This window comes from Bufo gargarizans, chromosome 1 (assembly GCF_014858855.1).
Source record: "Bufo gargarizans isolate SCDJY-AF-19 chromosome 1, ASM1485885v1, whole genome shotgun sequence".
NCBI classification, from domain to species: Eukaryota; Metazoa; Chordata; class Amphibia; order Anura; family Bufonidae; genus Bufo; species Bufo gargarizans.
This window is the reverse complement of record NC_058080.1, coordinates 499731972-499750204: the sequence shown is the minus strand read 5'-3', so window position 1 is coordinate 499750204 and position 18233 is coordinate 499731972.

The window sequence follows — 18233 nt, the reverse complement described above, 5'->3', positions numbered from 1 at the left end:
GAAGCCTGATTCTCTGCTATGACCTGCAGACTGATTCTTTGCTGACATGAAGACAGATTCTCTGTTACGGGACCTCTCTCCTCTGCCTGGGTGCTGGGCCTAAATATATGCCAATGGACTGTTGCAGTGGTGGCTGACGTGAAGCCTGATTCTCTGCTATGACCTGCAGACTGATTCTTTGCTGACATGAAGACAGATTCTCTGTTACGGGACCTCTCTCCTCTGCCTGGGTGCTGGGCCTATAGTGCATATACAACTAACAGATAGTCAGGGTTGACCATATAGTCAGACACCTAAAATAAACCTCATAAGGCACTAAAGGTACAGCAATTACTGGATGCTAAGGACAGAGTGCATATATAAATAACAAATAGTCAGGGTTGACCAGATAGTCAGACACCTAAAATAAAACTCAACGCGTTTCCCCTAGTCAATGCTATGGGATCATCAGGAGGTAAAAGATAGCAATAATAATAGCGGTCTATCAAACACTACTGTAACACAATGTATACTGGATCAAAGCCAGGTTACATGACAAGATAATCGCTCTACATGTAATTTATATGGGGGGGAGGCGTACTGAGACCAATCCACTTAAGGTGCAGCACCATTCCAGATCAGCCACAACCACAGATATCATATGTGGCTATAATGTCGGTGCTGCGGTCACGAATCCTGAAGGCCAGACCGAGGTGTGTCCCACATCCTGTTGGGCAAAAGTGATCATATACCAATATCAGTGGGGTGTTCAACAGTAATATACATCAAAATGACTATGATATAGTGTACACTCACAGTTTGAAGGTATAATACACCCCAATCAGACAGCGTTCCTGTCGTCTCACTGTGAAAAGTCTTGATGAGACCCACACTAGGATCAGAAAGACAAGGTCACCACTAATAGATCGACAGGTGCGTACTGGTCCATTCAATGCATTCAGTCAATTCAACTTACATCTTACAGGCCTCCCTTCGATTCACGCTCCCCTGGTAAGCGATATGCTGACATGCTGCAGGTGTATTTAAAGCGCTACCAATTAGCGCCACTGAAACCATTGGTGGACAGCAAGGCTTCCGGGATGACGTCTCTTCTCAGTCTTGGAATGCAAAAGAGTTCCAAGAAGTAATTTCCGGTCCCCGGGAAGCAAGTTCCGGCCTTTGGAACGCATTGCGTATCAGGTCATACATCCGGTATGCAGATACCCCCTGCCACATGTCCCGATCACATGACCCATCCAGATTCCTGTTGGTGGGCTGCAAATTTAGCTCCTATCATCTGCATCTTGCGTTCCACATGCATCTAATCGCTCATTGAAGATGCAAGCGGTGCTGATTCATAGATGTATCCTGTCGTGAAGAGTGATATAATCACTAGTCAAACCCCATTTATTTCAGAGCAGATAAACCAGGCATCTATGCGGTCATGCTATCGCAAAATATGGTTCAAAATTACAAAGTAGGTTAAATACAGTTATGCCACAATTATGCCACAGTTATGTAATTTTTCTTAAAAACGATCAACAGTCTATGCTCGTCTGAGGACAATGACATAAATAAAAGTCACTAATGTCCATTGCGATATATCAAATTTTAATGCTTCACGCATCAGGCCTAATTTTTGGAAACACTTCAAATTTCACATTGAAGCTAAGCTGTCAATCAAAAGCATCACAGGGACAGCCACGCTCATAATAAACAGGATAAGGTCAGTCTTTCATTTATGCCCATTGGGGCCTGGGATCTAAAGCGATGGATCCATGTGCATTCTTTCTGTAATATATTCCTGTCCCAGTCCCCGCCCTTCGGTGACGTTTGGACCAGTTCCAGTATGGAGAAATTCAGGCATCCAGGGTTCCCCCTGTGAGTTTCATTGACATGTGAGGCTACTGGAGTGATGTTCTTTTTAATAACATCATTCACATGTTCGCATACTCTCCTCCGTACCTCTCTAATTGTCTTGCCTATGTAATCCTTTGGACATGGATACTGGCAGATATACAGTACAGACCAAAAGTTTGGACACACCTTCTCATTCAAAGAGTTTTCTTTATTTTCATGACTATGAAAATTGTAGATTCACACTGAAGGCATCAAAACTATGAATTAAACACATGTGGAATTATATACATAACAAAAAAGTGTGAAACAACTGAAAATATGTCATATTCTAGGTTCTTCAAAGTAGCCACCTTTTGCTTTGATTACTGCTTTGCACACTCTTGGCATTCTCTTGATGAGCTTCAAGAGGTAGTCACCTGAAATGGTCTTCCAACAGTCTTGAAGGAGTTCCCAGAGATGCTTAGCACTTGTTGGCCCTTTTGCCTTCACTCTCCGGTCCAGCTCACTCCAAACCATCTCAATTGGGTTCAGGTCCTGTGATTGTGGAGGCCAGGTCATCTGGCGCAGCACCCCATCACTCTCCTTCATGGTCAAATAGCCCTTACACAGCCTGGAGGTGTGTTTGGGGTCATTGTCCTGTTGAAAAATAAATGATGGTCCAACTAAACGCAAACCGGATGGAATAGCATGCCGCTGCAAGATGCTGTGGTAGCCATGCTGGTTCAGTATGCCTTTAATTTTGAATAAATCCCCAACAATGTCATCAGCAAAGCACCCCCACACCATCACACCTCCTCCTCCATGCTTCACGGTGGGAACCAGGCATCAGGAGTTCATCCGTTCACCTTTTCTGCGTCGCACAAAGACACAGTGGTTGGAACCAAAGATCTCAAATTTGGACTCGTCAGACCAAAGCACAGATTTCTACTGGTCTAATGTCCATTCCTTGTGTTCTTTAGCCCAAACAAGTCTCTTCTGCTTGTTGCCTGTCCTTAGCAGTGGTTTCCTAGCAGATATTCTACCATAAAGGCCTGATTCACACAGTCTCCTCTTAACAGTTGTTCTAGAGATGTGTCTGCTGCTAGAACTCTGTGTGGCATTGACCTGGTCTCTAATCTGAGCTGCTGTTAACCTGCGATTTCTGAGGCTGGTGACTCGGATGAACTTATCCTCCGCAGCAGAGGTGACTCTTGGTCTTCCTTTCCTGGGGCGGTCTGCATGTGAGCCAGTTTCTTTGTAGCGCTTGATGGTTTTTGTGACTGCACTTGGGGACACTTTCAAAGTTTTCCCAATTTTTCGGACTGACTGACTTTCATTTCTTAAGTAATGATGGCCAATCATTTTTCTTTACTTAGCTGCTTTTTTCTTGCCATAATACAAATTCTAACAGTCTATTCAGTAGGACTATCAGCTGTGTATCCACCTGACTTCTCCACAACGCAACTGATGGTCCCAACCCCATTTATAAGGCAAGAAATCCAACTTATTAAACCTGACAGGGCACACCTGTGAAGTGAAAAACATTTCAGGTGACAACTTCTTGAAGCTCATCAAGAGAATGCCAAGCGTGTGCAAAGCAGTAATCAAAGCAAAAGGTGGCTACTTTGAAGAACCTAGAATATGACATATTTTCAGTTGTTTCACACTTTTTTGTTATGTATATAATTCCACATGTGTTAATTCATAGTTTTGATGCCTTCAGTGTGAATCTACAATTTTCATAGTCATGAAAATTAGTGATGCCATATTAGATTTTGCGATATTTCGCAAATATTCGATTGAATATTCGTGTTATATTCGTCGAAATCGAATATTCGCAATTATTCCAATTATCACAATAAATATGTGATTTAATTAATCGCGTATTGCGATTTTTTTTATTAGGCAACGTTCCTATGACTAATTGACTATGGCTAGGCTATATGTGTATTTTACGAATATTCTTAATATTGCTCTAACTTCGTCTTTTAGAATATGCGTAATATTCTAAAAGACGAAGTTAGAGCAATATTACGAATTTTCGTAAAATACACATATAGATTGTAATTTAGCTAATATAGTGCTATAATCCTTTTTTTCTCAAATTTTTGTTGTCTCTTATAAACTTAAGTTTTGTAAAATATGTACACTATTAAAAAATTACTATATTAGTATATTAGCTAAATTACAATCTATATGTATATTTTACGAATATTCTCAATATTGCTCTAACTTCGTCTTTTAGAATATTACGAATATTCTAAAAGACGAAGTTAGAGCATTAAGAATATACGTAAAAAGTTGAAATCGCAATTCGATTATTATAACGTGAATTAATCGAATTGCGACTTCAAATTAGCACTGCTATATTCCATATTAGACTAGAATTAACGAATATGGAATATAGCAGTAAGTTGAAATCGCAATTCGATAATTATAACCTGAATGAATCGAATTGCGATTTCAACTTATACAGTCTATCATGTTTGGTTTGTCATCGCGATAATACGTCATTTAAATAATTGTGGTTGTGCGTCCGTACGTGCGTGCCTGTCTTTGTCTTTGGATCGCAAGGGGAGTGGAGAGAGAGAGAGAACTTTAGACAGAGAACTTTAGACAGAGAACTTTTTTCGAAAATGGCCAAGAGCAATTTTAATCAAGAAGAGCTGGAAGCTTTGATCACTGTAAGTAATTCTACTGAAAAAAGTATGTCAATGTTAAAGGGGTGGCCACAGTTCTCGTCACTGTTAAAGGGGCGTCCACAGTTCTAGTCACTGTTAAAGGGGCGGCCACAGTTCTAGTCACTGTTAAAGGGGCGGCCACAGTTCTAGTCACTGTTAAAGGGGCGGTCACTATTCAAGTCACTGTTAAAGGGGCGGTCACTATACAAGTCACTCTTAAAGGGGCGTCCACAGTTCTAGTCACTTTTAAAGGGGCGGCCACAGTTCTAGTCACTGTTAAAGGGGCGGTCACTATTCAAGTCACTGTTAAAGGGGCGGTTACTATACAAGTCACTCTTAAAGGGGCGTCCACAGTTCTAGTCACTGTTAAAGGGGCGGCCACAGTTCTAGTCACTGTTAAAGGGGCGGCCACAATTCTAGTCACTGTTAAAGGGGCGGTCACTATTCAAGTCACTGTTAAAGGGGCGGTCACTATTCAAGTCACTCTTAAAGGGGCGTCCACAGTTCTAGTCACTTTTAAAGGGGCGGCCACAGTTCTAGTCACTGTTAAAGGGGCGGCCACAATTCTAGTCACTGTTAAAGGGGCGGTCACTATACAAGTCACTCTTAAAGGGGCGTCCACAGTTCTAGTCACTTTTAAAGGGGCGGCCACAGTTCTAGTCACTGTTAAAGGGGCGGTCACAGTTTTAGTCACTGTTAAAGAGGCGGTCACAGTTCTAGTCACTGTTAAAGGGGCGGTCACAGTTCTAGTCACTGTTAAAAGTGGGGCCACAGTTCTAGTCACTGTTAAAGGGGGGGGCACCAGTTCTAGTCTCTGTTAAAGGGGCGGTCACTATTCAAGTCACTGTTAAAGGGGCGGTCACTATTCAAGTCACTCTTAAAGGGGCGGCCACAGTTCTAGTCACTTTTAAAGGGGCTTTTATTATTCAAGTCACTCTTAAAGGGGCGGCCACAGTTCTAGTCACTTTTAAAGGGGCTTTTATTATTCAAGTCACTCTTAAAGGGGCGGCCACTGTGGAGTTTAGTTCTTATATTTGCCTTGAATATAAATTTTTATTTTATTTTTTTACTTTCATATAGTTCCATAGGGAACTATATAAATATCTACTCTTTTACTGTTTTGATATAACATTATATTTTTGATGGTTGACATGACTATAATTACTAATAATTGTATTTTACAACTTTGGGATTACATCCTTTCATTGTTATCTTGCAGACGATGTTGTCGAAGGGATATGACGACATAAAATGCCATCTTGAAAAGCAGGCCATAGTGCGGCGAGAGGCACGCCGGCTCTGACACATGCATGAAACCATCCATTCAAAAAATTCCACGCTCAAGAAATGGTCCGACCTAAAGCGCCACAGGATGGATCTCATCAAAGAGGTCCGAGACAAGAACTGTCCAGGTACGATGCTTACATTATTTTTCTATTACCCACCTATTGTTATTTATGTGTTCAGTTATGCAAATAAGTATTTCTATCCCTTTACAACTGATAACTTAGTTCAGTGGTGTCAAACCGATGGGACGGGTGCTAGAGGCGGCACTCAGAGCCCTCTCTGTGGGCCGCATACCCTTGAAAAGGTCTAAAGCGTACTAATCGGCTTTAGACATTTCCTACCATACAGCTTCGCAGGCACACTATTAACAGCACAGTCAGCATATTGAATATAGGCAGCTGTTACAGCAAAATTATAATTGTGTGGAAGACAGTCTATACTGGTATTCAGGTACAACGGGAACGTTGGAAATTTGCAATAAATAATTTAGTTGGTTTTCTCTTCTGCCTAAAAGTTTTCCAGCACGGATTTGATAAATGTTGGGACACGTAGCTGATATTTACAATATATACATATACTCACAGCGAGATACAGATATATGATGTAAACCATTATCCAATGTCAAAACAGTTGACTTGGTTCACCTCATTGGAATAACCCTGCAACAGTCCCTTCCGAACCAATACCCCCCGCTACCTCATCCTAGCTATTAACATACTCAACTGTAAACCATCTGAAAGACTTCATTCATAGTTTCAACAAACACCAAATCATGTGAAATCAAACATAGGGTTAATCATTATCCCATCCAGGTCCCACCATAGATTAATTTGTGTACTGTTAGCTTTTTTTTTTTTCTTTGCTTGTTTATCTTGTTATTTTTAAAAAATGTGTTTATTACAAGGGGTGCCTCTTCCAAAAGTGTGCCCTAAGCGCTCGAATAAGAAGAAGGTGGTGGAAGAGGAGATGATGGAGGAGGATGATGAGGAGAAGGAAGAGGAGCAGCCAGGACCATCAGGGCATCAGGCCCAGAGCCCACCTGAGGCAGTTCAGGTCCAGGAGGATGAGGAGGAGGAGGAAGACGAGGTGGTGACCACCCCCCGCCAGGAGGGTAAATATATTCTGTTGATGTTTTAATGTCCCCACACACATACAGGTGTCAGTTTAGTCTTCACCACAGGCAGATTTTATTCAAGAAAAGAATTATAAACAAGTTCAAGTTCAACCTCTAATTGTTATTCAGACTTCAGATATTGCATAATCTAAAGTCCCACACTTTGCATTCACTCCAGACAGTGTAACAAAAAGATTAGCATATCACCACTCTTTAGGGTCTGTCAGAGACCATGCTCATTTCTCTGCAGGTTCAGTTTTCACATCTCCTGTCCACACCTGAAAAGAACAGCATTTTTAATCCAAACTTTATTAAAAAGGCTTGATGGAGTACGGGAGTGACCTGTGCCACTATATCTGTCTGGGCACTCAGTCCAAAAACACGGACCCTAATTAATTCCACGTAAAGTTTTTTTTACAGCTAGCTGATGTTACTGGTGTACTGATTTCCGTAAAGTATCTCAATGAGGCATACTGTTTAATATTGGATGTAACAAGCATCCAAAATATAACATTTTTCTTAGACTAAAAAATAAAGTGCACAAAACCATATTAATATTTATCTTAAAAATGGTGTAAAAACGATGAAACTGTCAACAAAGAACATACAACACACAACAGTAATATAACACATGAACACTATAAAGTAATTTAATCTACATCAAAAGCATCAACTTAACTACTAAGTCAATAACCCTAAAGTCTAAAGAACTATTATTAGCCCTAACTAAACCAATATATAATGGATTAACATAGCAACATAGTATAAAAGGCCGAAAAAAGACCATTGTCCATCCAGTTCGGCCTGTCATCCTGCAAGTTGATCCAGAGGAAGGCAAAAAAAACCTGTGAGGTAGAAGCCAATTTTCCTCACTTTAGGGGAATAAAAAATTCCTTCATGACTCCAATCCGGCAATCAGAATAACTCCCTGGATCAACGACCCCTCTCTAGTAGCTATAGCCTGTAATATTACGCTCCAGAAATACATCCAGGCCCCTCTTGAATTCCTTTATTGTACTCACCATCACCACCTCCTCAGGCAGAGAGTTCCATAGTCTCACTGCTCTTACCGTAAAGAATCCTGTTCTGTGTTTGTGTACAAACCTTCTTTCCTCCAGACGCAGAGGATGTCCCCTCGTCACAGTCCTGGGGATAAATAGATGATGGGATAGATCTCTGTACTGACCCCTGATATATTTATACATAGTAATTAGATCTCCCCTCAGTCTTTTTTTTTTTCTAATGTGAATAACCCTAATTTTGATAATCTTTCAGGGTACTGTAGTTGCCCCATTCCAGTTATTACTTTAGCTGCCCTCCTCTGAACCCTCTCCAGCTCTGCTATGTCTGCTTTGTTCACAGGAGCCCAGAACTGTACACAGTACTCCATGTGTGGTCTGACTAATGATTTGTAAAGTGGTAGGACTATGTTCTCATCACGGGAATCTATTCCCCTTTTGATGCAACCCATTATCTTATTGGCCTTGGCAGCAGCTGCCTGACACTGGTTTTTGCAGCTTAGTTTGCTGTTTATTAAAATTCCTAGATCCTTTTCCATGTCAGTGTTATCGACTGTTTTACCATTTAGTATGTACAAGTAACTTGCATTATTCCTTCACATGTGTATAACTTTACATTTGTCAGTGTTAAACCTCATCTGCCACTTATCTGCTCAAGCCTCCAATCTATCCAGATCCCTCTGTAGTAGTATACTGTCCTCTTCAGTGTTAATTACTTTACACAGTTTAGTGTCATCTGCACAAATTTATATTTTACTATGCAAGCCTTCTACAACAACATCATTAATAAATATATTGAAGAGAATAGGGCCCAATACTGACCCCTGAGGTACTCCACTAGTGACAGTGACCCAATCTGAGTATGTACCATTAATAACCACCCTCTGTTTTCTATCATTGAGCCAGTTACTTACCCACTTACAGACGTTTTCTCCCAGTCCGAGCATTCTCGTTTTATATACTAACCTTTTATGTGGTACAGTGTCAAATGCTTTGGAGAAGTCCAGATATACGACATCCATTGATTCACCGCTGTCAAGTCTAGAACTTACCTCCTCATAGAAACTGATTGAATTAGTTTGGCATGACCGATCCCTCACGAAGCCATGCTGATATGGCGTTATTTGCCTATTTCCGTTAAGATGCTCTAACATAGCATCCCTCAGAAAACCTTCAAACAGTTTACCCACAACAGATGTTAAACTTACCGGCCTATAGTTTCCAGGCTCTGTTTTTGGACCCTTTTTGAATATTGGCACCACATTTGCCATGCGCCAATCCGGTGGGACATTCCCTATCAGTATAGAGTCCGCAAATATCAGAAATAAGGGTCTGGCTATGACATTACTTAATTCCCTTAGGATACGGGGGTGTATGCCATTCGGTCCTGGCGATTTGTCGCTGATGTACTTCTTCCTGGGTCAGACAGGGCTTTATCTGCTTTATACACCAAACAATGATTGTCTTTTAAAGTAGATTTAAAATGTATATTTCCTTTACTTTTACAGCGATAAACAACTTATTGACAGAAGTCAAAAAAGTGCAGCGGGGGAAGTGCGAACGCATGAAAAAATTGAGGGCGCAGCTGCTGAAAAGGGTGAGGGATGAGCTGACCCTAGAAGAGGAGGCCAACAAAAAGGCCATGGATGGACTGCTGCAAAAGATCAAAGAAATAAAAAAATTGCCTTAATTTTTAATTTTTTTTCATTTGTTTTTTGGGGCTGTTTTTTATTTAAAGATTGTTTTATAAAACTTTATTGTTCTATAAAATTTGTTGTGTTTTGTTTTATTGTAACCAATGGGGTTACAGTACGGACAATTTAGTCTGGGCCAAAGTAATAATTCATTATCATTACATACAGCAGCCGCAGTTACATTGAAACAGGGTAATAGACATGGCGCCGCTTCTGGTCAGAGCCCCGAACGCTAGTGTGAAAGTAGCCTTATCGTGTACCTAACGCTGTCTGTTCTGCTGTCTGTCCTCCTGACCGTGGAATAAAGGGGCCTTACAACAAATGTCTAAAATTACACCGTAACATTACATAAAAATAAAAACACACGTTATCAAACTGTAAAAAATGTATTTATTAAAACAAAAATAATAAAGAAAGCCTCTATGGCAACTTTTTCAGCTCCGAAACTATTTTGTCCAGTTTTCGGAGCTGGTGGAGGTTTATTTCCTCCATTTACCGTAACTTCCAATTAAAGCGTTGCTGAATTTTTTTTAGCTCCACTATATTTTTTTCGGAATTCTTGTTTGGTGGCCTCCAGCTCTCGTATGGCCATGTTCACAACTGGAAAAAAAAAATATTATAATTAAAATAAGGGTTACTTATAAGACAAATAGTGCATTTATTTTATTTTAATATAACACTAGTTTCTGTTGTCCCGTCATTGTTACCACTTTTAACCACTTCACGACCGGCGAATAAGCGTAGGCCTCAGTGAAACGTGACTTAATGCAGAGGGACAATCTATTACGGACCAACAAACACCCTGCCCCCAGGCTTAATCGTTTGTGAACCGGGGTGCAAATGCAACTCAGCTAAACAGGCAGCCATGTTAAGGGCTGCTATTTGTCAGATTCATTACACATGTGCATTACAGCTCCGGAGATGCAGGGTGTTGTGGGGCTCTTGGGATGCTTGCGAATATGTTATGTATATCAAATTATAGTAATTTGTGCACATATTTACCCTCCCAGTAGGGGATGGAGACCACCTCTTCCTCCTCTTCTGGAGCTGGGGGGGCGGAATCAGGTGGCTGGGAAGGTCCGGCCTCCTCCTCAGTGGCCTCTGTCTCGCATACATCTTGGGGGGAAGTGGCCTCTACATTTTCCCCCTCCTCCTCTATGGCCGCCTCAACATTTGCCCTCTCCTCCTCCATGGGCGCCTCCACATTTTCTCCCTGCTTCTCGTTAACTTTTATTTTTTTTTGTGGTGGTGGATCGTGGGAAGGGGTTGACCTGTAATAATGACACAATGTTAAGAATTTACACAAACAACTCATAAACCATAACCAAGGTAAAGATCAAGAAATTCCTATCTGGTGGAATCTGCATGGGATTATGAATTATACCAATAGTGGATTTATCTTTTTTTTTTTTTTTAACTAAAACTAGTCTAAGTTACAAGGTAGGATGAGGTAACATGGGATTTGTTAGGAAGGTGCCCTATATTGTGTATATTGGGTATTGTGACTGGGTATTGGATGTTTAGGTAAAGCAAACAACAGTTCGGAGATTAGATGAGGGGTTATTGGATGGTGTTATGTTGGGTATATAATTTTTTGTGGCTGCCAGCGTTATACTGTCTGCTAAGCCGCATTTTGAAGATCTGTTGATTTAGTTGTCACGGTAACTTTATAATTAGAAGGCGGCTTAAAGTCTCCCCTTTAAGTGTCACTTTGACGGTGACCGCCCCTTTAACAGTGACTTTGATGGTGACCAGCCCTAATACACAGTGACTTTCACGGTGAATGCCCCTTTAACTGTGAACTCCACAGCTCCTGTCAATTGGCAGTTAGGATTTTACGCTGGGTTCACACCTGAGCGTTTTACAGCGCGTTCAAACGCGCTGTAAAACGCTCAACACATGAAAACCAATGCTTCCCTATGGCCCTGGTTCACACTTGAGCGTTTTACAGCACGTTTGAACGCGCTGAAAAACACCCTACACTCCAAAAAGTTCTTGAGCTTCTTTGGGGCGTTTTGTCGCGCGTTCCCGTACATAGACTTTCGGGAACGCGCGACAATGGGCGTTCGCTTGCCTTTGTATGCGCGATTGTAAACGCCCGTACAATTGCGCATACAGAGCGCTCCTTTCAGAACGCTCAGGTGTGAACCCAGGGTAAGTGAAAGGCTGGCACGCTTGTATTGCATAATACAGGTCATTTTGGGGGAATTTCATGTACGTCGTAGAGAGCCGAGACCCTGCAAGATTTATTTCCCGGTAGCATGGAATGTGTATACCAAGTTTCGTTTAAATCGATGGTTGCGTTTTATAGTTTTTGCGGAACATATATATATAATCTTGAATCCCATGCAAATTAAGTGGGGGATGCATGTAATGGTCGGGGACGTTGACCGGAATGCTGAATGATGTTTGCAGTTTATGTAGATATAAACGTGTGAAACGTATGAAATCATCCGGTGACATCATACATCAGTACCGCGCTGTGTGTATAACAATATATATACAATCTCAGCGAGGTAGAGATTATGATGTAACCGGAAGATTTTGTACATGTCACACCGGGTATTAAGTAATCATTTGAAAAAGGATGAAACACGGATGTAGCAGAGGTAACACACATGCTTTATGAGACGTGTTATGTAAACTTCATGCAATTAAATGTGTTAAGATATTTTAAAAATACCTTGTGTTTCAAGATTACGTGATAAATTTAAGAGGTTGTGTGTTAGCCCTACTACATCTGTACGGATTAGCAGCATAACTGAATATATACATTACTGAGTGTTGTAGAGAGAGATACAAAAATCATGTAAGCATTGTACCTGGGCACAATCGCCGACTGTACTCATCGACCTTTTCTTTGTGTAGCCGCTTCAGGTCACAAAACTTTTTTTGTATGGCCTTGGGGTCGGGCCATATGCCGGTTTTTTATTTTAATTGGACCCGGACAGACTGCACGATGTCCTCTTTTGCGACCCTCTTGCTGGTCCAAGGATATCCCCGCTCCAGAAAGCGCTGAAGGATAAAGATGAAAGCATATCATCACAATTCTTTTATTATACAAATATTCAAAGAAATATCCCAAAAAAAATAATCAAAAAGTAGTTACGCCTTTACCCCCTTTACACATTATGACGTAAAGGTATCTCATTGCGTTACAGGGGATGTATGGAGCGGGCCTCTGCAGTGAGCCGGCTATATGATACAGCCGGCATCCGGCCGCACTAACAGGAAGCGGCGATCGCGCCGCCCCTGCCATTCAACCCCTCAGGTACCGCGATCAAGGCTCAGTGCGGCACCTGTGACGTGATGCGCCTCCATCTTCCTTCCAATCGGAGCCCCCAGTGAAATCGCGGGGCTCCGATCGGTTGCCATGGCAGCATGGACGCTGCTGAAGTTATTCAGGCCTGCCATGGCTTTCTCCATACTGAGCTATGCACGAGGCACAGCGCAGAATGGAGTGTGTAAGAATCCTATTCACCGTAATAGATCTCTATTATCGTGAATAGGAGACGGGATCAAAAGATCCCATGGACGAGACCCCTATGGGGGCTAATTGCTGTAAAAAAAAAAGTTTAATAAAGTTTAATAAACACCATTATATTAAAAGTTTGAATCACCACCCTTTCCCAATTTTACATATAACACAATTTTTTCTAATACAAAACATGGTAAATTAAATGGTGGCATTAAAAAAGCATCTTGTCCCGCAAAAAAAAAGGCCTCATATAGCTATGTGAACGGAAAAAAATAAATAAAATATTTGCATACACTCAATTAGGCTACTTTCACACTTGCGTTCAGAGCGGATCCGTCTGGGGTCTGCACAGAAGGATCCGCTCATATAATGCAGACGATGGGATCCGTTCAGAACGGATCCGTCTGCATTATATTTCAGAAAAAATTCTAAGTGTGAAAGTAGCTTCAGACGGATCCGTCCAGACTTTACATTGAAAGTCAATGGAGGGCGGATCCATTTGAAATTGAGCCATATTGTATCAACGTCAAACGGATCCGGCCCCATATTGTAAGTCTGGAAGGATCCGTTTGCCTCCGCACGGCCAGGCGGACACCCGAACATTGCAAGCAGCGTTCAGGTGTCCGCCTGCGGAGCGGAGCGGAGGCCAAACGCTGCCAGACTGATACATTCTGAGCGGATCCGCATCCACTCAGAATGCTTTAGGGCTGGACGGATCAGTTCGGGGGCCGCTTGTGAGAGCCTTCAAACGGAACTCACAAGCGGAGCCCCGAACGCTAATGTGAAAGTAGCCTAAGTAAGCTGTAGGTCGAGTGTTGCTAATGCTAAATATTGTTCTGACATGCATGCAATATGAAATAAAATACAGTGCTGTAATACAATATTACTTACAGTGAGAATAATTTCTTCTTCATCCTTTTGAAATCAAATTTTGCCCATCCTCGATCGCCGATTTTAAGACAGAAAACTCCACAGGAAGCAATGCAAAACCGAAACCAAAACCAGGGCACATGTCACGTGACACGATTACGTCACTCATAAGAAGTTGAAATCGCAATTCAATTATTATAACTTGAATTAATCGAATTGCGATTTCAACTTAACACTGCTATATTCCATATTCGTTAATTCTAGCCTAATATGGAATATAGCAGTGTTAAGTTGAAATCGCAATTCGATTAATTCAAGTTATAATAATCGAATTGCGATTTCAACTTTTTACGTATATTCTTAATATTGCTCTAAATTCGTCTTTTAGAATATTCGTAATATTCTAAAAGACAAAGGTAGAGCAATATTACGAAATTTCGTAAAATACACATATAGAATATTTTAAGAAATTTTGTAATATTGCTCTAACTTCGTCTTTTAGAATATTACGAATATTCTAAAAGACGAAGTTAGAGCAATATTAAGAATATACGTAAAAGTTGAAATCGCAATTTGATTATTATAACTTGACTTAATCGAATTGCGATTTCAACTTAACAAACACTGCTATATTCCATATTCGTTAATTCTAGCCTAATATGGAATATAGCAGTGCTAAGTTGAAATCGCAATTCGATTATTAAAACTTGAATTAAATCGAATTGCGATTACAACTTAGCACTGCTATAGTACATATTAGGCTAGAATGAACGAATATGGAATATAGCAGTGTTAAGTTGAAATCGCAATTCGATTATTATAACTTGAATTAATCGAATTGCGATTTCAACGTAATTCTCAAATCCGACAGTACATTCTAGTATATGGAGACGTTCCCATGGTGATGGGGACGCTCCATGAGCACGGAAGTCGGCAGAAGCGGCAACGGGCACTGACTGGAGCAGTAAAAAAAACAAAAAAAAAAGAATATTCGATTTCACGAATTTATAGAACGATATTCTAAATATTCGCCAAATCTCGAAATTGCGATATTCGAGAAAAAAATTTGCAATTCGAATATTCGCGCTCAACACTAATCAAAATAAAGAAAACTCTTTGAATTAGAAGGTGTGTCCAAACTTTTGGTCTGTACTGTATATTGCCCCCTTGCTACGACAATTACAGAAGTCCCTAATTGTGAAAACTTGTCCAGTGACCGTGCATGTTATTGTCTTGGAGGTTCAGATGTACTTGCATGCTTTGCATGATCCACACCTAAACATCCCCGCAGGTTTGCGGTCAAGCCACATACCATCCCTAATGGGGGGGGGGGGTATAGTGGCTGTGGACAAGGCGGTCCTTGAGACTCTTACAACGTCTATAACTAACGCTCGGTCTCTCCGTCAGGATGTCACATAGATCTGGGTCCATCCGAAATATGGGCCAATATCTATTGAGTGTCATCATGACTTGTTGGGGGATGCCGTTCTGCCGCTGCAGCTCAAGGAGGGTGTGCTTTGCGGTGTAAAAGTGGCTGAACTGCATCCAAGTTTCCTGGCCATTTTTAGGATGTCTTTCAGATGGGTGGAAAAGTTCAGGAACTGCTTGACAACCAGATTGAACATGTGTGCAATGCAGGGCGCATGGCTCAGCCCTCATTGATGCAGCGCTGACACCATGTTGTTCCCGTTGTCGGTCACCATGGTTCCAATTTTGAGTTGTCGCAGAGAAATCCAGGATTCGATATGTTGATGAAGTACATGGAGCACTTCCTCCCCTGTGTGACTCAGTTTGTCCAGGCAAACGAGGTGACACCACAGTGCCCTGCACATGTGGTATTCTTGAGGGGCACTGTAAATTGTCCCTGCAGTGGAGACTGAGGACAGGGTGGAGGATGAGGAGGCAAAGGCGGACATTGCCGCAGGACCATCAGCGTGAGAACGTGGAGGCGGAAGCGGCTTCACCTGGCCAAGTTGCTGGTGTGGCTATGTAGGAACCACATTCACCCAGTGGGCCATAAAGGACATGTATTGTCCCTGACCATAGTTACAGCTCCACATGTCGGTGCTGCCGTGCACTTTGGCAGAAACCGACAGGCTCAATGACTGGCCCACCTTCTGTTCTACATGTGTGTAGGGCTGGTACTGCCTTTTTGGAAAATAAATGATGGCTTGGGACTCTCCACCTTAGCTTGGCACAAGCCATCAATTCTCTTAAAGGTGCAGAGTCCACCACTTGGAAATGGAGGAACTGCAGCCCCAACAACTTGGACATGAGCACGTTCAGCTTCTGCGCCATTGGATGAGTGCATGCATACTGTTGTCTCTTGGCAATCGCCAAGAGACGAGGAACAGGAGCATCAGGACCAGCTAGGAACAGGAGCATCAGGACCAGCAGATGATGGGAAGGACAGACAGCTCCCTTCAGCTGAGGTGGTGGAGCCTTGACTGCCTGAAATTGGCCATGTGCCACTGGGTGATGCAGCGGTTGCTGTGGCAGGCTAGACCACCACATCAGAGCCACAATTTTCCCAGGCTACTTTATGGTAATGCTGCATATGTTGACGCAGGGCTATTGTGCCAACATTGACACCCTGGCACGCTTCACCTTCTGCCCACAGATTCTACATATAGCCATGTTCACCTCCTCCGGCAGATTAACAAAATACTGCCACAACATAGGGGATTTTACCCCCAACACTATGCACTGACTGACTGCTACCGCCGCTGCCTCCGTGAACCCATGCACCGCTACTTCCCGGCCAGATAGGCTCCTGCACAGCGAGTGGTCTACCCCAGGCACGTTTGGCTCATGACCTCCCACTGCTGCCACCCTGCTGACTCCCGGCCACACTAGAGACTTTCTGGCTCCTCTGCTGCCTCACAGGCAAGCTGCCACCATCTTCTCCCTATGATGATGAAGCCCTTCGTCATCCGGCTCCCAGGTGCGATCAGCTACATCATCATCATCGAGTACTGTCTGCACATCACTGATGTCCTTCTTAACCATCTCTGGGTCAGGAGTCTGGGAGCTTGCAACACCAGATCCCACAGCACTCTCCTCATCACTACTTGCCCGCCTAGTGGAAGAAGCGGCAGATGTCTACTCCGCATCTTGGCTTGCCAGTAACTGGTGACTGTCTTCTAGTAGCTCGTCCTCACTGCATAGCGGAGCTATGCCCACAGCATACAATACTTCTCTGGCTGAGGGAACAGAAAAGGACAGAGGCAGGTTGAGGACATGTGAGGGAAAACCCACTGACTCTTGGCTGGGGGTGTCTGATGTCACTTGCAACAAAATCCACAATCGAGTCAACCATTCAATAACCGCTGGGTTGCTGGTCAAGACACGACCGCTAGCTGGCACTGAGAGCTCAGGCCTCTCGAAGTGACCCCTGCTGCCACGGCCCCTTACTCTTCTGCGACCTCTGCCTGCGCCAGAAACATTTAGGCCTCTGCCACTTCCCTGTGCAGGGCCTGGCACTTCTCCGTCTTACATACTGTTAGATTAAATAAATATATAAAAAGGAAATTAAAACACCCCAAAAAGTCACATTTTCTTACTTCACCACACAATGGCTAATAAGCCCTTTTTTATCACACTAATATACACAAAAAAGGGCTTTAGAACATATAACTGCACCGCTGAATGGCAAATATATTGTTATTTTGCCACTAATACATACAAACAAGAGCTTTAGAACATATAACTGCACCGCTGAACGGCAAATATAATTTTTTTGCCACTATCACACGACAAAAAGGGCTGTAATTTTAGCATTTCACCACACAACGGCTAATAAGCCCTTTTTTCCCACTAATACAAGCCAAAAAATGCTTTAGAACATATAACTGCACTGCACAAGGGCAAATAAGACGTATAAATATTTCCTTGTAATAAACCCTAACAAACAGCACTTGCACCCCAATAACAAGAACGGTTTGCTGGAATTACAGAGCTGTGTAATGGCAATTTGGATCCCCAGTCAGTGCAGCAAGGTGTAATAGGATTTTCCCTATTACCCAGGTTGTAACCTCCCCTACTGAACCCTGTTCAACATAAATGCTGTGGAATGATTCCTCCTTATCCTTTCCCTACATATTGAATAATCTTCCCCTGCACTTGTAAATCGTTTTTTTTTAGCACAATGAAGTTTTTCCTAGCACTGTCCCTAGCGCCTGCTGACGTCTCTCCCTGCACTAAGTACACTGGAAAATGGCAGAATCCAAGATGGCTGACACTATTTATAGGGATGTGACATCACAGGACTGA